The sequence below is a fragment of the Protopterus annectens genome, chromosome 6.part0 (genome assembly GCF_019279795.1).
Source record: "Protopterus annectens isolate FY-2018-M chromosome 6.part0, PAN1.0, whole genome shotgun sequence".
NCBI classification, from domain to species: domain Eukaryota; kingdom Metazoa; phylum Chordata; order Ceratodontiformes; family Protopteridae; genus Protopterus; species Protopterus annectens.
Genome location: NC_056737.1, coordinates 213855197 through 213879483, shown reverse-complemented (window position 1 = coordinate 213879483; position 24287 = coordinate 213855197). Strand labels below are relative to the sequence as shown.

The window sequence follows — 24287 nt, the reverse complement described above, 5'->3', positions numbered from 1 at the left end:
AGTGATCATATATTACTGTAGTAATACAAACCTGTGCAAGACTGTTCTGAAATACCGTACAATATAGATAGGTAGGAAGGGTAGATAGTGTACAGGTAACGTATGATCTTACTTAATTACTATTGGCTGAGGTATTTAAAAATAGTTTTGTACTTCATTAGATGGCTCTTATAGGAGTAAAATTGTCTGTGTTAGTCAAATGATACTGTATTGGGATGCCTCAATCTCTTCTCAGGTACTAAATGTCAAATCAAGTCGGGGGGGGGGGTAGACTTTAGGGACCCAGACTGAGGAAGTGCACCAGAAACAGTTGATGATCAACTGCCAAGGGAGCAAAAATATAAACAAACATGAAAAAAAAAACCTCACTGTTTACCAAGGAAAACCTACCCTGTCCTCCTTACCACACGTGCATATAAATGTGTGGAGAAGTTAGAAGGGAATCTGACACCTGTACATTTTCCATTCCCTCAAGAAAATTATAATATATATATATATATATATATATATATATATATATATATATATATATATATATGGATCTACTACTTTTGATCGACAACACATTTGATCAAAACTCATTTGATCGACAGCACATTTGATAGAAAACCAGTATTCATGGCAGTTAACAGGGATTTGTCCCCCTGCCCAAACTTTTGTGACCCTGGAGTTGATATATAAAGGTAGGGGGGTGTGGGGGGTGAAGCCAGCCACCTATTTTCTTTTAAAATATATACATTTTCTTTTATTTTCTTCTTTTAAAGGAAATTAAACGGGGGAGGTTCGTCCCCCATACCCCACAATGTGGGGCGATTCACCCCCCCCACAACCCCCAAAGAGGGACGCTGTGCCCCCCACACTCCCCCTACCTTTATATATCAACTCCAGGGTTGCACGACTTTGGGAGGGGACAAATCCCTGTTATTTGCAAGGAATACTGTATTTCGATCAAATGTGCTGTTGATCAAATGAGTTTCGATCAATTGTGCTGTCGATCAAAAGTAGTAGATCCATATATATATATATATATATATATATATACATATATATATATGTGTGTGTGTGTGTGTGTGTGCGCGTATGTGTGTGTGTGTGCGTTGTGTGTGTATATTATATATATATATATATATATATATATATATATATATATATATATATATACATTTGCATAGATAGGGGGTGAAGCCAGCCACCTATTTTCTTTTAAAATATATACATTTTCTTTTATTTTCTTCTTTTAAAGGAAATTAAGCGGGGGAGGTTCGTCCCCCATACCCCACAATGTGGGGCGATTCACCCCCCCCACAACCCCCAAAGAGGGACGCTGTGCCCCCCACACTCCCCCTACCTTTATATATCAACTCCAGGGTTGCACGACTTTGGGGAGGGGGACAAATCCCTGTTAATTGCCATGAATACTGGTTTTCGATCAAATGTGCTGTTGATCAAATGAGTTTCGATCAATTGTGCTGTCGATCAAAAGTAGTAGATCCATATATATATATATATATATATATATATATATATATATATATGTGTGTGTGTGTGTGTGTGTGTGTGTGTGTGTGTGTGTGTGTGTGTGTGTGTGTGTGTGTGTTGTGTGTGTATATATATATATATATATATATATATATATATATATATATATATATATATATATATATATATATATATATATATATATATATATATATATATATATATATATATATATATATATATATATATATATATATATATATATATATATATATATATATATATATATATATATATACATTTGCATATATATATATATATATATATACATATATGCATATATACATATATATATATATATATATATATATATATATATATATATATATATATATATATATATATATACACACATATATATATATATGTGTGTGTGTGTGTGTATATATGTATATATATATATATATATATATATATATATATATATATATAGGGTCTATATTAAAATCGTGAAACATCACTTACACGAATATGGAAAAGTCGACTCATATATAGCAAACCTCGAAAACACCGAACGTCCTGAAGTGCGAAGTTCAAAATGTCAAATCGTCATAGCTGGCCAACCCGACCACCCGTTATGTACTACCTATCCAAACAAAATAAATAATCCACACTTCTCCATATCTACACTTCTCCATGTATCCCATACCCTAATCAAACATTCACTGCACGCAAATGTATCGAACTATAAACAAACAACACCCAACTACAGGAAAAGTATAAATTACGTATACATTCAGCTACACAACTATATTACTATACATACACTTAACATAACCCTACTTCTAACCCTAAAGTAAAGATTGCATGTTTTACTATGTATGCACTTACCTTAACCCGCCCCCTAACCCTAAGGTCCGTAACTATTGCACACTTATGGTAAGGAGCTATATCGGATAAGGGCCAACTGTGACAATTCAACATTTTGAATTTTCGTGCTTCAGGACATTCAGTGTTTTCGTGGTTCACTATATATGTGTCGTTTTCGTGGTTCACTATATATGTGTCGTTTTCGTGGTTCACTATATATGTGTCGATGTTTCCGTACCTGTGTCTTTCTTGTGGTTCTACAAGCACAGATGCTTTGTGTTAATGTCAACATTGTTTACTGTGAGTTCAATGTTTGTGCAGTTTACATAAAAACTGAGCCGTGATACAGCAGAAGGATCTTCTCCAGGTTATGTTGGAAATGGAGATGCAATTTTATCAACCATGCTGTTTTAAAAGTGGTATCAGAAGTCAGCCTTCCTTCCTTTCACTTTGCTAGAAAAAAAATTCTTGTCCTGTCACACTCAAAAAACATAACTTCAGCTAACACAAATATAATAGGTGGAAAAGGCTAGCAGCAACTTCCAAAACACATTTTCAAAAGTGAGTGAAAAATGCTAAACAGCTCAAAATTACAGGCTTGAAATCCATGAAAATCAAATTGTTCATATAGCACCTGAGATGTACGCTGTAGAGCAATGACTGACCGTATTGCATCTGATGAAAACTGGATTACTTCAATTTCATGGAATAACAATAACCCTTCCTCTGTAGTTCAGCTGACCCTAAAATGGAACCAAGGCTATAACTGGGCATACTCAGAGCATTAAATGATTACATTTTTTTATGAAAATATCTCAGAAACATTATAAATCACATAAATCACAGAACATCTAGAAGAGACTAGTATCAACAACCTGACTGTATACATAACATGCTTTTGAGTGAAGACATTCTTCTAAAACATTTTTTATGGTTGTAAGGGATAACAGTTTAAAATTATATGTGCATTAACATTTTGTAAATGCACTGGAATAACATTTGCAAAGATATGTACATATTGCATATACTGGAAAATGTTCATTATACCCAAATGGCAGAGATATAAAATCATCAAATTATTTATTAAATCAAAAGAAAACAGCATAAAAAAGCCTATAAACATTGTCAAGCCTAAAACAAGAAAGATGAAGTAACTATATACAAGCAATTTCACTAAAATAATCAAAAAAAAAAAAAATCAAGGCAGGTGACAGTCGTAAAGCCTTCTACAACCTTATCTGAAAATGAAGGCGAAAAAACAAGAATATACTCTGCTGAACAGTACGGCTTTGCCATAACAGAGCCAGCAGGTACAGTAGAAACTGCTGCACAGATTTGGAAGAAATTTCAGGACACAGTTATAAACTCTATCAGTTCTTCCTCCCTATCGCATGATCCCATCCATAATTACACCCAAAATGGTCACCACTGCCTCTGTTAAAGAATGGCAGTTCTTTGGAATCAGATAAGATACCAGAAAGCTTAATACAGAAATTTCTGAATGGAATCTGTAATATATGGTGAAGTAGATATGGAGTAGTATTGTACAAACACTTTTTCATCCTTGTCTTGGAAGGAACATGAATGGTGCAAAAAGTTACAATGTAAAAAAAAAAAAAAAAAAAAAGGAAATATTGCATAGTGGTATTCTAACATTTAACAAGAAACACACTTTCTTTATACACTGTCAAGGGTAAAATTTAAAATAAGACAACTTAGTAAAAGTTATTGGAGTCCTACATTTAATCTGATGCCAATATATCCACTTCCATCTCCCAAACATACAGACTTGCTCAACTAAACATCCTGGGGTGGAGTGTTGTGCCTGAAAGACAGTTATCCCTCTTTACAGAGCTCTTGACAGACACATTATAAAATACTTCTCCTGTGTCATCTAGTACAGCTGGAGAGAGTGCAAGGGTTACTCTTAGAGAGAGCGCAAGGGTTACTCTTAGAGCGAGTGCAAGGGTTACTCTTAGAGAGAGCACAAGGGTTACTCTTAGAGAGAGTGCAAGGGTTACTCTTAGAGAGAGTGCAAGGGTTACTCTTAGAGAGAGTGCAAGGGTTACTCAGAGAGAGTGCAAGGGTTACTCTTAGAGAGAGCACAAGGGTTACTCTTAGAGTGCAAGGGTTACTCTTAGAGAGAGCGCAAGGGTTACTCTTAGAGAGAGTGCAAGGGTTAGAGAGAGCGCAAGGGTTACTCTTAGAGAGAGTGCAAGGGTTACTCTTAGAGAGAGTGCAAGGGTTACTCTTAGAGAGAGCGCAAGGGTTACTCTTAGAGAGAGCGCAAGGGTTACTCTTAGAGAGAATCAAACAGGTTCAAGACTTGTCTTATAGAAACATAGTACAGTCACGCTCTCACACTTTGTCTTTAGTGTATCTTATTGCCTTCCTAGAGGTGACCTATGCTTAACATGAAGAACATTAAAGGAGCCCTTAATGCATATGAAACCCAGTGATTAGAATACTCATGGGGTGACCTGAATGCAAAACGACACTCAGCCTCAATAGTTTGAAATGTGGCAGCTTCATATCTCAGAGACCCCTATGCCTGTAATATAAGCTTTCCCTTTCAGTTAATCTGAATCCATCAGTTCTAGTGAAAGCACACTTATTATTACCTGTCCCTAACTTGTCTCCTTCCTGCACTTGTTTCAATACATCCCTCTTCATGCCCTTCTTAAACAATACTTCTCGTCTCTCTCTTTCTCTAACTGCCCCAATCCACTGTTCTATGCCTCTCATGCATCCCCTGTATACCTAAGTTATAAACCTTCCAGATACACCAGTTTGGAACAAGCAGCCTAGACAGAACTAAGTCTATAACCTGCTCTCTCACTCGTATGCTTTCACCACATTTGTTCTATACAATACTAATATCTCTGCTCCTGTATAATTGTATAACTTACTTCTGAGCTACGTTCTTCATTATACTTCTTAAAATCTTTACAAACCTTTCTGTACTGAAATGTAAAAACACCAACTTCTTTACAACAACATTTCCCTTCTATTGCATTATTGTAGAGTTACCAGAAATGTATAGACTTATATCCATCCATCCACGCCCCTCTTCTTATTCTTGCACGTGGGGTCGAGGTGTCACTTTTACAGTTACAATCATCTAGAGCATAGGTTCACACTATCAGGTGGTTAACCTTTCGCAGCTGTTCTTCTATACCACAAAGTCACACATACACTCTCACACCTATGGCCACTTTAGAGTGTCCAGTCCCCTACTGCATGTGTTTAGAATGTGGGAGAAAATCAGAGCTTCCAGAGGCAACCCACACAAAGATAGGAAGGACATACAGACTCCACCCAGAAAGCATCCCAACTAAGAGTCATAACAGAGAACCTCTTGCTGTGAAACGAAAACATTAACTGCTATACCACTGTGCTGCCCTGTATAGACTTATACTTGTTGATGTAAATATTTTACTGTATATACCTGTGTTGTAACTATGTTTTTTTTTTCCTTGAAGAATATAACTGTTGTTTTTCTGAGAACTGTCTGAAATTCAACTGTTAATATAAATCTACTGTGATGGAGCTTTTCTCCCTGGTCTACCTCTGAAAATGGTCTATGCCCATTTGGGCTTTCCCAGTCAACAAAAACAAATAAATTCATATCTCCAAGAAGGAAGATCCTCAGTCGTTAATAGGTCTTGAGCTTGTCCACCAGTCCTATTAACCTAAATGGATAACAGGGCAACAGTCTGCAGAAAGGTTTTTATTTTTAACTTCCAGCTGACCATCAGCTTTCACCTGCTCTACTTGACACACCTTAGCCTCCCCCAGGTTTAACGCAACCCATGTCCATGGCCAGTGAGGAGATCAACCAAACATAATGCTGTGCACGTAGGTTCCGCACGGCCAGAAAATACAATTAGCCAGCAGTTGTAGTGATTCGAAGTATAAAACACATAGCACCAAATAAGGTACTAAATAAAGAACTTTATTAGACAGACCGGTTTCAGCAAAAAAATGCCTTCTTCAGTGTGGAATAAATGGACATACAAAAACAATCATAACATACATATTTATATAAGCCCCCAACCAATAGAATCCATAGTATATTCCTACAAGCCATTAAATAAACATGAGCTGACAATTAGTCTGGAATATAATGGGAATATATATATATGTAATAATAATATATATATATGATATGTAATGAAGGTTACAACACTGGATAATGGGTTAGAATCAAAAAATAATAATAAAGCAGAAAGCCATGTGAAGACCATTTAATAAGCCAAATAAAAAAATATATATAGGTATGTACATGTTTTAACAAATAGAAAAACACAACTACACAATATGTATAAATTTACCTAATCATGTAGAACATAAATTGTGTGAAAATAATAAAGGCAAAAAAATTTTGTAATGAATTGATATACACATACAATCTTAGATCTAAGAAAACTCGAATACAGATAATATTGAAGACCTCAAGACTATATAATGCAGTTCTTTTTTTTTTTTTTCAGGATTCCCCATCAGTTATACTAAGTAGCTCATTATCCAGGGGTATTCCCATACTCCTCTATAAAGACAGATATTGCTGATTACCCAGGGACACCTTGTCCTACATTACATAATGGTTAGGGACACCCTCCCTCTTGGCATCCATAGTCACAGATACACTGCTTGTTGCAAAGAAGGCTCAGGCCTGACAGTCCATCATTTGATGCAATGCTTTTTATGCTTTGCAGAACTGCCTGCAGTATGCCTTGCCTGTGCTCAGTATCCTAGAGTGCTTTACACATATGCTGCTCTTACAGCTGTCTAGAATGCAGCTTGCATGCTGCTGGGTCACAGTAGGTCTGAATATGTCATGCAATGCAACATTAAGTAGAACATGCTAGAATAGTTTACTCCATGGCAGACAACCATGAGCTGAGGAAGTGCTTAGAGGCACAATGCCCCCCCATATCACTAAATATTTTTTCTTGTTTAGATTTTTTTTATAAATGAAAAAAAAAATGAAGACAGTTTGTGTGTGTGTGTGTGTGTGTGTGTGTGTGTGTGTGTGTGTGTGTGTGTGTGTGCGTGTGTGCGTGTGTGTGTGTGTGTATAAAGGTGGTGTACGTAAAGGTGTGTGTTGAGGACAAATAATTAACTGATTTTTTTTTAAGCCTAGGGAGGTGGGCTTTCCAGTATCTTTTAAATATCAGGTAGTTAAGTATGTGTTTGTTTGTTTAATTTTATTATTCATGTAGGCTGACTGATCGGAGGATTCCTTTACAGCCACAACCTGGGGCAAATGGCAAGGTGGTACATTCAAGAAAATGACATTAAAACTGATTGTACAAAACAGTATAAGAATGCAAGAACATGCTGTGTGTGATAGCAATACATGTGCAATACAATATAAAAATACTCTACATGGAGAATATGTTTTAATAAAAAATAAAATGAGTATTTTTGGGATGATATTTACAAGCGAGCAAAAATGCCGACTTATTGAATGACAAACACTGACTTGTTTATTTTCTAGAATACATCAAAAGCATACGTTTGTCCAACTTAGCAGATAATGTAGCTATTTTCTATGAAGCATTAAGTATTTCTGCAGGAAGAATATTCCGGGTACTAGGATTAAGTCTGGTGAAACTCCTTCCCCCATTGCTAACCCAAAGGATGGTCTCTTGAGTATATGGCCCCCCCCTCCAGAATTGAGAAGGGAGTAAACAGTTGCATGACTTGATTGTAAGTTTAAGGTTTATCGGGGTGGCATTAGTAGTACAGGTGCAGTGATCCCAGTAAATATTAAGGGGAACAGAAAAAGGGAGGGCTAGGCACTAAAAGGGCCCCAGCTGGCATTGTCATTGAGAGGCAGTAATAATCAAAGAGTTTGAAAAGGGAAATAAGGCCTTCATGTTTAGTTAACCATACTCTAATGAATATTAATGTTGTGACTGGAACAGAGTGATAAAACCAGTAGGACATATCCAGGTTTGGGTTAGAAGGTTGCTTCCAATTACTTTTTTGATTCTCCAAAAAGCTGATGAAGAGCCTGTAGCAAGCTATTAGTTGCTTATGCATTTTGCAAATGCAGAACTCAGTATATTGGCTTAGAGGCAGGGTAGGGCTAAGTCAGAGGTCTGAATGTTTGTTTTCATAAATGTGACTGATGGAGATATTTGAAGGGTTTTGAAAATTCCAGGGGCCACACTCTGTAGTCTTTAGTGAAGCCAAATGCTTTAATCTTTTGTGAATTCAAGGATCATGCAAGGTGTTTCATTAGTGCTACTTGTCAACGTATTTCAGTACACCTAGCCCCTGGGCTTCTTTAAGCTGGTTTGTAGGTATCTGTGAACAATAGGACCTAGATTTCTAGACTCAAGAAGGAATAAGTCATTTGCTTACACACATATTAGAGAGAGCAACATGGTGAGTCAAATCATTAATAAAGCAGGGCAATGAAACTGAACCAAGGACAGGGCACTGGGACTCTAGTTTTGAGGGAGCACAGCTCCAAGACAAGATAGGTAACTTTGGAATTATTTCAGAAGCCCATCTCCAAGACCCAAAAAGTTATATTTTGCTAATGAAAACTCATAATCAGATGATCTGATGCCACATATCAATACACAGGATAGAATTAGGAGGGTTTATCCATATTCAAGTAGAGCAGGTCACCTTATGTAGGAATACCATTACTGCTTATCTGAACCATGGAAAAATTGTTCTGGAGTAAACAGATATACAGCCCAGGAGGTATAATAAGAAATGTAGGGTGCATTCCAGTCTCTTTAGCGGAGTTTTTCATTTGTAACTTTTTATAATAACGTAACAGTATCCTTAGTGGTTGCCTGAAAGTGGTAAGGAATGATGGTACCAGAAATGGAGATGGAGTCTTTGGTGTGTTGCTTACAAATATGGTAACCTCAATATGGTCCTTTAGCTTAATAACTAGCACATTGACCAGGTTTGAATGATCTGTCTACCACCTACTATTTATGTCCTGTATTACATGTCCAATAATCCTCAAAAAGAATGTTAAGGTATCTAGCAAAAGCAACCAGTTTCTTTCTTAAGAACACATTTTTTACTGTAGTACTAGTGATATGGCAGTTCTTTCAGAATTCAAGAAATTGTTGGAATTGCCCATGGTTACTGAAGATTTGTTGATATGTTGAAAAAGGCTGGGTGACTGAAAGTTCAGATCTAATTTGCTTTCTACCTATGGAATTGTTACCCAGGCTTTTCCAAACACAGGCAGTTTGCAGTTTCTTTTAAGATGAAATTCTCCTGAATGCTTAGACCATAGTTATCCTTAGTGGAAGTTACATTTTCTAGGACTCTGGCTGGGATATATAAATAATAGTAGCAAAGTCATGGGTCCTATAGGAAAAGCTTCTTGTATTTGTGGGGTGTTGTAGGACCTATGACTTTATTTGTGGGGTGTTGTAGGACCTATGACTTTATTTGTGGGGTGTTGTAGGACCTATGACTTTATTTGATTTGTGGGGTGTTGTAGGACCTATGACTTTATTTGTGGGGTGTTGTAGGACCTATGACTTTATTTGTGGGGTGTTGTAGGACCTATGACTTTATTTGTGGGGTGTTGTAGGACCTATGACTTTATTTGTGGGGTGTTGTAGGACCTATGATTTTATTTGTGGGGTGTTGTAGGACCTATGACTTTATTTGTGGGGTGTTGTAGGACCTATGACTTTATTTGTGGGGTGTTGTAGGACCTATGACTTTACTGCCATTATTCAAAACGTTGAGGGATCTCTTTATCTGCTTTTTACTCTCACACAGTTTTTTTCTTTGAAGAAACTACTTGTGTTGCCCTTCATGTCCTCTCTAACAAGCAGCCTATTGCTTTTTTTGTATGAAACTAGTTCCTTTTAATCACCACTTAACAGTCCAAACATGACAAACTAAAAAAAGCTAACGAAACCATGGCAGTGGAGCTTTCGTCCATAGAATACTGGACTTCTTCAGATAATAAATTGGGAAATTCAGATAATAAATTGGGAAATTCAAAGAATTTAAATACACCATAAAACAAGCTCACTGGTAATTGCAGCTAGTCATGATTGGTTGCATTAAAATACAACAACCAATTAACATTTTCTACCAATTTATTATTAAAATCTACTTCAATTCTCTTATCAAGTTATTTTAATATTTGGGTGTACTTGTTACAGGGGTTTTATTGGCTATTGTTTTGTACTAATTAAATGTTTTTAAATCATATATCTCCAGTGTTGTGGTTTTGTTAGCTTTTTCTAGTTCATGTTAATGTTAATATTGTGAGTTTCCAAAGTTTATAGAATCTGTTTTTTAATCATTGACTTTTTTCTTCATTTAACTAGAAAATGTGTATGAAACAGATTGAGAATTTCCAGTCAGTTTTCAAGTATTAATTTTGAACTTATTGATGTTATTATAAATTATTTCCTAGGCAGGAAATAAGGTAGCTAAATCTTTCTTCTGTTTGCATTCAGCCACATGGTTTTTGGCAAATTGAGTATCATTTATAATTTTATGATAATGCAACAAAGCTGTCTGAGCTATTCTATCAGCATATCATGAAGTTTTATTAAAATACCTAATGGAACCATGTATCCGTTTTAGTGGTGTTTGGCTTGAAGCATTTGGAAAGAGGCTTGTAGCCCACAGAGAGAGAGAAGAGACACTGATTTAAGAAATTAAGACAGCTCATCTTAACAAACGCACAAAGTAACCTGACTAAACAAGCAGGGTCTCTACCTAACAGGCTGAAGGAAGGAATAAGGTACAGGTATTTGTGTGAAGAATGCAAAAAATTATATTTCTAACGATGGCATTCCTGAAGACAGTCAGTGGAAAACAATAGAAAGGCTGAGTTATTGACCCCCCCCCCAAAAAAAAAATAAAATTTATTGTGCCCTCTCTTCAACTTAAATGCAGTTTCTTCAGAAAAAATCAGTATTTTATAAATTCATACATTAATGAGACCAGTTTATGACCTAATGGCTGCCCATAAGCTTGAAACCCATTATACTATGGTAGAAAGTAGGAGCACTCATGTAGTTATCTTAATGATCACTAAACATGCAATGAGAGAGCCACAGTGTTTATTAGTTAGAAGAAGCCTGTTCCAAAGAAGTAAGAGATAATGAAAAATGTGTATGTACAATTTAGTGGTGTTGTGTTGTTAATGGCAAACTTAAGGATGAGGGAACAGGAACATGTGACAGCTCCAACAGTTGTATGTTCAAGACACAGGGTCTCAAAAATCAGGGGGCTCCCTCACTGGCCAACATAAGAAACATAGATTTTCCCAAATGAGGCAATGCAGTAGCAAAAACAGGGAATTTAGACAGATTCTCTTGAGTAGAAAAAAATCACAGAGTAAATCTTCTTTCTTACTAATAAATCTTTAGGCCTTTTACAGCTGAACAAGAACTCTACTCAGAAAGCTGCAAAAGAGAACATTGTAACATGGGGATGACTGAGGCATAGAATGAGATCAGATCAGGTAGCTAGCTATCCCTTTAAAAATTAGGTCTGCTAATCTGTACACCTTTCTGTCATCCTGCAACTTGCTCACCAAACACTCTGACATCATCATTGTGTTCCCACATCCTTAACATCATGTGACTTATTAGTGTCTGTCTTTCCATGAAGCAGTCAGTTAGGACTAGTCAATAACTTAAAGAAAGTCTACTGCACTTTTTACTATTGAATCTTAGCTTATTGCTTGTGCGCCAGAAGTGTGTAATGTGTAATCTGTGCTGTACATAAAAAGGATATATCTGCAAGGGATAGATGCTGCTTTGCCATTTTTGCAGTCATCACCATACATAATGAGCCATATATTACCACCCTCCCTTACATCTAAGAATAAAAAAGTGTTGAAAAGAAGCTAGCGAAATGATTCATTGCTGCTACCCCATTAGTGATCTGAGCAGTTGCTGAGAACTTACCACTCTGCTGAACTGACTATGTCTTGTTAAATAGACAGTTCTCAGTCCATTGAGTCATATCAACTGAAGGTTAGGAGAGGGACTTAAAATTGAATACACTATGGAAAGAACTAAGTTGTCCACCATGGTATACAGGAAGTTTCTTAAAATGTCTGGTCTCATAGCACTAGTTTTCTTAATTATTTAAATAATAATGACTGAAATCAAGTTAAGCGGTACAATTGTGAGGTACCTTACAGGTTCCAGGGTGTAGCATGTCCATTACATGTGGAATAGAGGCTGGTGTTAAACCTGTTTGCTATGATATTGATGTCCCGTAGGTTTGAGATAATAAGTCATTCGTTTTTCAGGACACAACTTTCTTGATTTTTAGCTTTGATTTTTCTAACACAATTAAAAATACTTATATATTATTTTCAGTTTTAACCAACAAGACTTTTGATTGCCTGTTGCAGTTGTGCAGGAGTTGCTGTCCTGCATTTACTCTAGCATTATTACATGCTGTAAAGTAACACACTTTTTACAGATAACTTATTTTTACAGTATAACAGTTTTCGTGTTAACTGCCTCCACCTTGGTGGTTTCCTTTACAATTTTTCTTAACATTTCTGAAAAATGGGAACATATTTGTTGATCCATTTGTGAGGAATGAACTGTGAACTGTGTTCAGTGATGTTTCTTTCACATAGTGTGGTTTTGTGGATTCATTTATTCTACCATGTTAATGGTTGCCGGTGACAAACATGATGCAGCAACATGTTGTGAATATATTTTTTCTTAATAAATTGGAAAGAACTTTGAGAGAGCTGATGTAGAATGAAAGACTTTCACTGAGGTTATTAGTGAGATGCTCTTAAAAAAGCAAACAAACAAAAAAAAACAAACACAGATTAAAAAAAATACTCATTCTCCATGAGACTCCCACTACCGTGGCCCACAGAAGCCTCTAGAAATTAAATGATGCCAGGTGAGTTCTTATCTTCCTCCTCCTGTTCTTTCATTTTCTTTTTTTTTTATAAGCTTTAACAAGAAAATTGTGTGTTTAGTGGATGCAGATGAGAAGACTCAGAGAACAGGTTATCCCAATCAGCCCATTGTCCCTTAAGAAACTCTGGTTACCATAACAGCTGTCAGGTATTCTCCATTTATTACCTCCACACTGGGGAATGCCAGAGTGGGGGGAGAAATGTTGACTAAAAATGCATCTCAGTGTTTTATTTTGTTTATACCTATCACTGCATTAGCTCTTTCCCGGAACATAATATCAAGTAAGAATTTCAGATGCAAATTGGACTGAGCTCTCTAAAGAGGTGATCTTTCCTTCCTGCGGAGGTTACTGTAATTTTTTTTTTTTTTAAGGATTAACTGCTTTTTTCTGTTGGTCCTAGAAATAAAATTCTAAAATTCTAAAAAGTAGTACAAAAGTCTACAAATAATTAACTACCAAACAGATCTCCTATAAAGTAAGGGTGAGGTGAAATTGTCTGCAAAATATTCAATATGAACTGGATTCTCATATCAAATTGCTCTAAACCTGTTTAATGTCCTTTGTGCTCACCAGGGTAAGAAGTGTGTTAGTATATCAGTACTGGATATATATGAATTAGTTGAGGGACCACCACAGTAACATGTTGTTAGCACTTAAAGTGCCATAGATGTACAGTTGAATTGTTCATGCTGTCAGTATCTCAGGAAGTCACTTGTTGCCTTCTTGCAGGTAAGGTGATGCTATTTAAGGTCATTTCACTCAAAGGAAAAGGGAGAAAGGAGTTTATTTATTTTTTTTACTTTTCTCTATGCATTTGTGTGACCTCAGGGGTAGTATTGTTTGAGATATGGGAGGGAATCAAAGCTCCCACATTGCAGAAATGCATAGCGGTATAGCTTTCCCATGTGGAAATGATGACTGTAGTAGTTTGTGCAATGCTGGGGAATATGTTGCATTGTACTGGCATTTTTCTGTCGTCTACTTAGTTTGTTTATGACGGTTTACATCTCAACATACAGATATGAATTGTTTCATTGTTGGTCCCCATTGCAAAGATTTCATTAATGCAGTCTATACTATATGCTTGAAGAGACTTTTCTGCGAACATATAATCATCGACACCTAAACAGCGAACGCTCTAAAGCGTGAATGGCCACATCTGCAAATGTTTTCCTCAGGAAGAAATTCACAGGGCCATACACAAAAAACACAAACTTCAAAACCATAATCAAGTGGGGGGCTTTATCCCCCATACCCTCGACATGGGGGGCTGTGCCCCCCACACTCCCCCTAACTAAATATACCAACTCTAAGAAAGCTCTGAACTGGGGAAAAGGGCAACTACCTGTAAACTGAATTTTTTCTCCGAGGAAAGAATTTGCGGATGTGGCCGTTTGCGCTTTAGGTGTCAATGATTATATATGTTTGAAGAAAAGTGTCTTTAAGCATATAATATAGAACCTCAGTAATGATACACAGTGGTGGATTTAGGCATGGGTGCAGGGGCGCGTGCCGGCCCCTTTTTAGACTTTTTTTTTTTTAAATGCTTGTCTTACATAGAATCCTGTCAACAATGCACCTAAATACTGTACATCGGAGATGTGATTGGAGGTTGCAGTCAGATGACTTTTCTTTAAAACGATCCTCCAACTGCATCTCCATTGTAATTTAGGCACGTTGGTGGCTGTGATGTTATCATAACGAGTAAATAGAAACCTTCTTTGCGTCAGACTCTTAAGACAGTTTAAAGCCAGACTTCAAATTGCTCTTCCACTCTTAGGGAGTGATCTGCATTGAGGTAACTGTGACACGGATTTAGGTATTGTAATTCTATGCATGCAGTGCAATCTAGACTGCGTCTGCTTTGCCATCCACTTATTGTTGGTGGTGATTAAGGTTGACTGGAGTCGTCTTTTTTTATCTGTTCTAGTGGCTTGCATATCATGATAACAACCAAGTCCTGACCGCTTTGGTCCGATTGCAAGGCCAAGTCAAGTCACAGATGTTGCATGTGAAAAGCAAGCCCTGAGACTGGAAGTGCATTGAGCGAGGGGAATGAGGTAAAATGGGAACACAAACTCCCAGATGTAAAAGAACACCGTGCTGGGGTGGAGGGTTGCATTTTGTCTCTTTACCCTGTGACGGCCATACTAATTTTGCACTTAGTGTAATGGCTGGCACCCATGACAGTTATGTTGTCAAGATCTACTTAACTAAGTCATTAGGATAGTGATTCTTGTTTTTATAAGGGGTGGTCTTCTTCCCTTTCTATGGAAATAACTTGATGTATAGATACAGGGTGACCAGGGGATTTCTTGTTCACACTTATAAACTGTATTACTTCATATCGCTCAACCTTTTAGAGTAAGAAGTCTGGACAAATCTATAAATGATGGTGGGACAATTTTTAAATATTACTGTAACAGACCTAGAAAGTTGATAGAATAACATTAACTTGGATTTTCTGAAGGGTATAAGTTTGATACTGAAATGTCTGTCATGATTTTTTCCAGTGATATGCCAGACAGTTGAGAGGCACGATTATTGTTTTGTTTTGTTTTTTAACTCCAGCTTGTTGTCTATGTACTGTGATTGCCTGTTTTGTGTACCTAATGGTTATCTGTTATTTTGAGGTGATAGAACTAAAGAGCAAGGTAAAGAACAATCAAAATTAAAGAAAATGTACAGTATTGAGTTATGAAAAAGAGTTACTGGAGTCAGTAATACTTTAGAAAAAGTTGATTTTTGTGCATTCTATTAAAACAAATTCGGTCCTGGCAACACCTGAAGTGGAGCATCTTTAAGGCAGATACAGAAAAGCGCTGTACACATGTCACGTATATGGTTAGCTTGGAGTTTCTGCATCTTGAGTTGTTCTGAAGGTAATTTGCTCTTGAAAGTGGCGAGTCATTTGCTGGAAGTCAGTATTGGCAGCATTGTTTATGGAGTCTGTTTTTTAATAAATCAGCGTAGAACATTTACTTCTAGTTCTCGTGTATTGAAAATTAGCTGTAATGGTAAAACTGTAAATGTAGGTTGCACTGTATACTACATTTTACAGTGCTTTAGTCTTACTTTTTAAAGAGATTCATTGAACTGAAGAGAACTGCATGTAATTAGATGTTAAGAAGAAAATTTGAAATGTGGTATCTTGGGCAGAAACAATTGAGAGGAGATGATCAAGACAGACGATGGAGGTATTGTGTTTAGTTGTCATGTATATTCCAGTAATACTTTGGTATAAAGAAAACTATTTCTTTAAAAGTTTTAGATTTTCAGAAGGATTGGGATGTGCACTAGCCTTGCTGTCTTGTACAGCAGTGCAGCAACTGTACTGTGACGTAATCACATTTGTGTGGTGCCAGGTTGTAGCTGTGCTGTGACCTTACTGCCTTCACATTGAACATTAATGTATTTCTGCCATGACTTCATTTCTTCTGGGTGGTGCAGTACTGTACCTGTGTGATGATTTTCTTTTGCTATTTGGAACAGCGCTGTGCCTGTATTGATGCTAGAGTTGTCATGATTTAGATTACTTTTGATTTAGTTATTTGCATTGTCAATGTTCTATGTTATATGAGCCTTCTTGAGATTTGAAAATCGGTATTTATCTGAAAAAATGCTAATCAATGTAAATTATTTGAAAAAATTGTGGCGTATAAAATTTAATTCTTATTCCAGCTCACTGGTTGTGAATCAAAGGTATTATTATTTGTACAGGACTGAGTGAATGAAGAGAACGCATTTTGACCTTGTGGAGCTGGGTGTGGTTGTTTTCTGTTTTGCTTGGCAATGTTCATTCTAAGGCCAGCATTTTGAGGCAAAAGTTAGAGACAATACTGTGGACCCCATACTCAATTTATTTTTACATACATGTGTATCTTTAGTAATTAGAGAAATCCTGCTATACAAATGCGCTTAAAACCAGTAATGGCCCATTACACCTCTAAAACACCAAGTTTATGTATAAATGGAAACCAGTTTGGTGCTGTTGGTATAAAAGTCATAACATTTACATTTAGAGTAAGAGTGAAGTTTAATAATCATTCAGTAATCTATTGGTCTACATTCCATTTGGCTGTGAAAGCAAGGCTTTATCTGCTTGGTTGTTTAAACTCAGTGGTTTGTAACTGTGGATGTAAGAAGTTGGTAAAGTTAAAACCACAGTGAAGGTTTTCATAAAATATGACTTGTAAATGCTTGTTTATGATTTTCCAGGATTTTGCATGGGTGGGTGTTTTTTAATTTTAAAGTGTAAAGTCACCCAGTGTGCATTTGTGCTTTCCTGCGGTGGGTCATATCTTCTTTAGAAATGTGTAAGGTTTGGCTGTGATTTTGAGAGGGGTTTTTTTTCTTTTTTTTCAACTTATATACTTTTTAGTAGTTCAATTTAGGAATGCTTTGCGTTATTTGTTTGTAATTGGCATTTTTAGTCATATGTTTTGCTTAATGTTTGCTTATTTGAATTTTCAGTTTTGTAAAATGGTTTGTGATATAGAAGTTCAGTTGTCTTTTTTATGGTGAAAGTGGGTATACTGCAATGTTAGGATCTGGTGGAAATCAGTAATTGAAAAAGGCCTTTAATGCTTCAAACCTTTATGAGCCGTAGAAAGGGGAGGCATGTGCACTCGCATGCATGTTAGTCTCTATGATGGCTCATTTACAAGAGTTAATCTTGGCTGTCACTAATTTGTGTATCACGTTTAACCATTACTTTTCTCTTTATCAGGTCTACTCATGTGATGTATCACCTGGTGACCTTCCCAGAAGTATTACACGTAAAGTCCATCTGGGGATCTCACAAATCATTTTATTTTTATTGTAGTACTATAAAGGCTGCTGTGCAGCTTTGATTTGATTTGTTTATTTAACACAGAGGCAATTTTATATAGTATTTTGTATAGAAAGGGTCAGGTCCTCTTTCTTCATCTGTGTTCTTTTTGTACATGTAATGAATTGCCCCAGCGGCTAGAATGCAGTCATTGCATTTGTTTTTAATTTTTTTCTCTCCCTTCTTTAATGGTAGTGGGGAGATGAGACACTGGTGCACCAGGTAGCATTGTCACCTCACAACAAGAGGTTCTCAGGTTCACTTTTCAGTTGTGGTGCCCTTTGTACAAAGTTTGCATGTTTGCCCTGTGCTCGCATGAGATTTTTTCCTACCACATTCCAAAGATATGCAGTACGTGGATTGGAAACATTAAAGTGTGTGTGTGTGTGTGTGTGTGTGTGTGTGTGTGTGTGTGTGTGTGTGTGTGTGTGTGTGTGTGTGTTATATGGAAGAATAACCTTGGCAGAGCTAACCACCTGGTGGTTTAAACATTGGGTCTAGATGATGGTTACTATTGATGTGACACCCCAACTCCATGTGCAGGAATTTGGTAAAAGGGTTTGTGAATGGATGGATACAAGTGTTCTTTCTTCTCAAAAAGCTTCAACTGGCACTTGATATTCTCCTGAGAGAAGCTTTTTGGGAGTCGATTTATCTTTGAGAATTGTACTGGTAGATGAGGCTAAATGCAGCTACAGTGCCCGGGTTGAACGACTCTACAAATCTTATGTCTGTTTTAAGGAAATGAGCATTGGCAATTTAAAAACTTAAATGTTCTTACTGAGTTACATTTGCATTTTTAAGGGGAATTGCTCAACCTACAATCACATTGAACTAGTTCTGCTTCCTTGCCATGATTTATATATTTATATTTTTATTCATTTTTATTTTTGGTTAACATTTTTGGTTCATAGTACCTACATACTGAGTTACAGTACATAAGCATTAAAAGGTAATATTTAGCAAGTTAGTTTTTTGTGTTGCTTTTTATTACTTTTTAAGGCACTTGTTTATGAATTTCAGCTTATTTTTAGTAGGATCGCAAATTGGTTATGGATTGCTTTTACTTTTTCTGATTTGACGGACTTAATTTAACTGCCACATTACCATTAATCATCAATTATTTTAAAAAAGGTGTACTCAATTGATTTTAACGGTTCTGATGAAGTCCCTGATTCATACGGACGAAAGCGCTTAACTTATGAGTATTTGATTTATTATTTGGCTGGTTGCAGTCTTTGAACCATGCCACTCCTTGAGGTTTCACTGTTCTTGGGTTATTTTTAGTTTTATGGTGAGAGCTGTTGAGGTTATTTGGTACTTGAGATTGCCGACCTTTGCTGTTTTATTTTAAATGTATTTGTGTGTATTCATGTACATAGTATTAGTCTTGTGTTTTTTTTATGTTTGTAGTTGTGTAATGTGAGCAGACATATGGTTGTGCACATATTTTTGTCTATGCCTGCATGCATGTGTTTATTTGTGGCAATTCTTTTGCTGTAGCTGTGGAAGGTCACTGCATGGGCCTTTGATCTACACTTCATTCATCTAATTTCTTTTCAAGCAGAGACTGTCCTTGTAACTGCATGTTGCTACAAGGTCATCGGGCACACATTTTCAGTAGTAGTCAAAGATGAGGTATGTTGTAGCTTAGTATATTGCTGTAACTTAGATGGTTGAGCAGATGGCCGCAGATACATGAGGGTAATTCCTAAATGATAGTCACAGTTAAATGCAGGTAATTCCTAAATGATAGTGTAGAATACCCTGGATTGCTTTTACTGTTAAGAAATAGGGTTATTGCACATTAAGGAGAAGAAAGTCCAAGGGTTTCTTGTGTACTTTAACTATGGTTAAAAAGAGTAGAGAAAAGGTGACCAAATGGCGTGGGGTTGTGGGTTGTATACTTGTGAGAAATGTATAAATAGGCTTGACTTTATTCTTCATAATTCTTATTCTAAATTCTCCTCTCCAGTAAGAAGGTGGGTAGACTGAAGTTTGGTGCACCATTGGAGAGGCATAGGCACAGTAAGTAATTATTGTGGAATTTATTTAAGTGGAGCTGGAAGTATTTTTATTTTTTCCCCAGAGATAAAGAAATGTGGTCAGTCATTATTTTTTTTTTCAAGTAACAATAAAGACCGAAAGATGATTATAATTTTTAAAATTAGTTTTGGTCAGTGCAGTAGGGTCTGCTTTGGGGAGTGACTGAGAGAGCATCAGCTGTAACATCTAGTTGTTGAGTTCAGCCATGGGTTGCAAGATCAAAGGAATTCCAAGCCACATTATTCAAGCAAATCTAGTTATCGCATACAAGGATGGTGCTTTAAGTATATGTATTATTATACAAGTATTTTGCAAGGGAAATGTGTGGCAATGGGATGTTGCATGTCGAAATAAACTTTTTCTGTTGTGATTATAAGGATCTGTGTGTGTGTGTGTTTGTGTGAGTGTGTGTGTGTGTGTGTGTGTGTGTGTGTGTGTGTGTGTGTGTGTGTGTGTGTGTGTGTGTGTGTGTGTGTGTGTGTGTGTGTGTGTGTGTGTGTGTGTGTGTGTGTGTGTGTGTGTGTGTGTGTGTGTGTGTGTGTGTGTGCATGTGTGCATGCATGTGTTTTTTTTCCCAATTTTTCTCTATCCTGGTAACGTGACCATCTTGCTAGCATTTCTGGACTGTGCCTCTACCACCAGCTATGATATTAAAGATCATCTGAGTAGTGAAATATGATGACCAATCAATTTTAAAAGAAGATGCTCTGTATTGATTGGCAGAGCACAACCAAATAATGAAGGCACCTGCTTTGTGTTTGGTGATGGACAGCACTGAATATTCTGTCAGGTGTGGTAAGAAACGAAACTCAATTTGGACGTGCATGCTTATGGCTCTCTTTAAATTGTATTGGGTAATGCAGAAGAAAGTTGTCTTCTGCGCTTAGAACTGGTTTTGGTAAGGAGCAGAACAGCTTTGTAACCTTTTAGTATGGAAGGCTAGTTGAGGTCTCTGTAGAGTGTCTTTGAAGCGTGTGGTGGGTTGGGTTGTTTTTACTGGGACAAGATTCTTGTGTATAAGGCAGGAGATGGAAGAATGAGTTGTAAGTTCAAAGAACTTTTAAGCCACATTATTCAAGCAGTTTTAGTGCTTGCATACAAAAATGTTGCTGCTTCCTTCAACATGGACCCCAACATATGTTCTTCCATCTCCTGCCTTATATAGCAGCAGCAGTCGATGTGGCAGTGATTCTCCTAAACATTGTTGTAAACTGGTGATGACTCTCCTGTTGCAGATCTTGTAGCTTTTCCTTATACATGCCCAGTATATATTGTAGTGTTTGAAACTTCTACCGTTTGAACATACAGCATCTGTGATGTTGTTTGCTCCTTTGAGAAGGTAAAGTGATGCATTTTTAGGCTGATGTAGCGTGCGCATAATCAGAGTTGTCTGGCTTTGAGTTGCTGTATTTGTAGAGAACTGCTCCATACTCATAGCAGTTTTCAAGTCAAAGCAGTCTGGAGCTCTTTTTCTTAAAAAACAAAAAGGTGAGCGCCACCATCAACTAAGGTCTATTGCCTTGTGCCATGTTTTCTTTTATTTCTTTTAATATATATATTTTCTACTCCTTCTTGTGTGTTTGGTATATTTTCCATGAGGCCACTTGCTTTGACAGCTGTTTGTCTAAGATCATCACATGCCTCTTTTAAGATCCTTCACTGTTCTCCATTATTCATTTAAAATATATTTCATTATCTTGTTCTTTTTTTTTATAGCACATTTTTTGTTCTAGTCATCTCTGGTTCATTCCCTATCCCCACATTGCCTTTGTAAGTTGTAAAACTGGCTCTTATTCCCTTGGCTGTTTTGCTGTGCCATCTTCAATTTGCTAGTTCACATTTCACAGATTAGCTTGGCATACTTTCATCAGCACCTTTTATCCAACCTTGTAATGTAAGCCAGTACTGTTTTTGTTTCCTGTTTAAAGAGTTAATGTAAAACCTTGGTTGGACAACTTGGACTGTACTGCAGTTTGTGTGTCATTTATCTGTGAGTGCTTTAATGTCTGACAAAAATGAGTATCTTTTATGTCATGCTTCATGGAGAGCATTAATCATTTGACGCTCTGTATAGGTGTGTGTGTGTGTGTGTGTGTGTGTGTGTGTGTGTGTGTGTGTGTGTGTGTGTGTGTGTGTGTATGTATGTGTATATATACATATATATATATATATATATATATATAGACACACACACACACACACATGTACATGCATCATACATATACACACACACATGTACAAACATATACACATGCGCATACCCGTGTTTGTGTGTGTGTGTGTGTGTGTGTGTGTGTGTGTGTGTGTGTGTGTGTGTGTGTGTGTATATATATATATATATATATATATATGCACACACGTGTATGTATATATACACAGTAGATATAAAAAGTTTCCACACACCCGTTAAAATGCCAGGTTTTTGTGATATAAAAAATGAGACCACAATAAATCCTTTCAAAACTTTTCCCACCTTTAATGCAACCTCCTTATGTTGTTTTAGGTGTTGCACATCAGAGATATTAGATTGATGTCTTTCCACACGTGATGTTAGACCTTCTTAAGCTAGTCTTTTCAAAACCACCAAACCCGGTGTCTCACTTTCCCGCTTTCACCCAATAGTCAACTAACCAGACTGCACTCCCCCCCTTTTGCAAATTCCTGGATCCGCCACTGATACATATCAGCTTCAAAGAGACTTCACTGAAGAGGAAGTCTTAAGTAGACACATTTGAAAGACATTTGTCTTAGTCATAGGTAAGAAGAAATGTTTGGGCAGTGAGAGGCACACAAGTAAAAGACAGTTTAACTGGCAGTGAATGTCTTGTAGATATCAAGAAATGAAGAATTTATTTATGTTTGAAAAAGTGAAGGCAACAAATAAACTTCAAAATTTCTATGAAAAATCAGTTACAATTAATTTTACAAGTGTAACTAGGGTGGAGTGAAGGGGACAGACACTCTAGTTGCAATCTGTTAGGGGGCTTGAGTGGCAGATACTAATCAGTTGGTATTACTGTGCAGGCATTCATTTCTCTACCAGTATTTTTGAATGCCAGTATGGAATGAAATACTGTTTTTGCAGTCAGGGCTTAATAGCTTGCTTCAGCACTTCATATGGGGTAAACATTTTTTTGTGGTTTTGGGGGGGCACATATTGTGGAGCAGCAATGGGCATTAGATGAGCCAGCTACAACTGTCCTTTCTAGTCTTTTCTAGTCTGTGTGCCCCCCCACCACCAAGGCAACATAAATGTTCCAACTGTAAGATGTCATAACTCCAGGGAAAAACAATACTTATTTATAAAGATTTTACTAGAAAAAAACAAGTATCTGCTCAGAATTGTAAAACATTAAGAAGTACAATCGTTCAAATGAAGTCTCTTACAAAGAGGAGCAGGGACCTTTCTTTCCTTCACAAATGATTAATTAATGACTAAAAGTTTTGTAAATTAATATATCCATCATGCAAACTGCACTTCTTTCTCTGTGCACATGCATATATATTTATAAGTTAGTAAATATTACCTGTGGCAGTATAAATATTACCTGTGGCAGGCACCATTTTTAAAACTACAATCCACTCTGCTACAGGCCCCATGAGGAGCTCAGTGTCTCTCCAGTAAGTGTTTTACAACTGTATATGCTTATTTATGTTGAATTGTGTTAGACATCTAATATGATTTATGCTTTATTGATGGAAGTTACTATGCCATGCTAGCATTTTGTTTGTCTGCACCAAGTTGTTTTTTAGTATAATAGCATAGTCTATTTGCATAGCTGCACCTTGTTAACTAATGTTATTCATGTATATGTGTTGTGTGTAGACAGCTCATACTGGTGTCTAATTGTTTCTATATAATTGTGCTGTTACTTGTGGATAGAATCACATTAGAGACCCAGGACAGAGTGCTGCTCACTATATTTTTTTCTGTGACTGCATAACTGTCTCCTGAGGTCCCTTCTAACTGTTGTTTTTCCAATTGGCTCAGTATCTGCATATACTAGTAGTTGGTTCAAGACATTTTTCCTGCATACAGTAGCTATTTGCTCAGTTTGTTTTTTGTAATCTTTATAATATATCTTTACCATCTCAAAAGTGCTTACTCCTCTCTGTACTCTTCTTTTCTAGACCTAACACC

The 24287-nt window shown here is 36.6% G+C and overlaps 1 protein-coding gene across 3 annotated transcripts in view; it reads left to right on the top strand.

The window, feature by feature from the left end:
• SLC8A3 (solute carrier family 8 member A3) overlaps nt 1-24287 on the top strand; it is a 1486960-nt gene that overhangs the window by 1142609 nt on the left and 320064 nt on the right. The window lies entirely within an intron of this gene.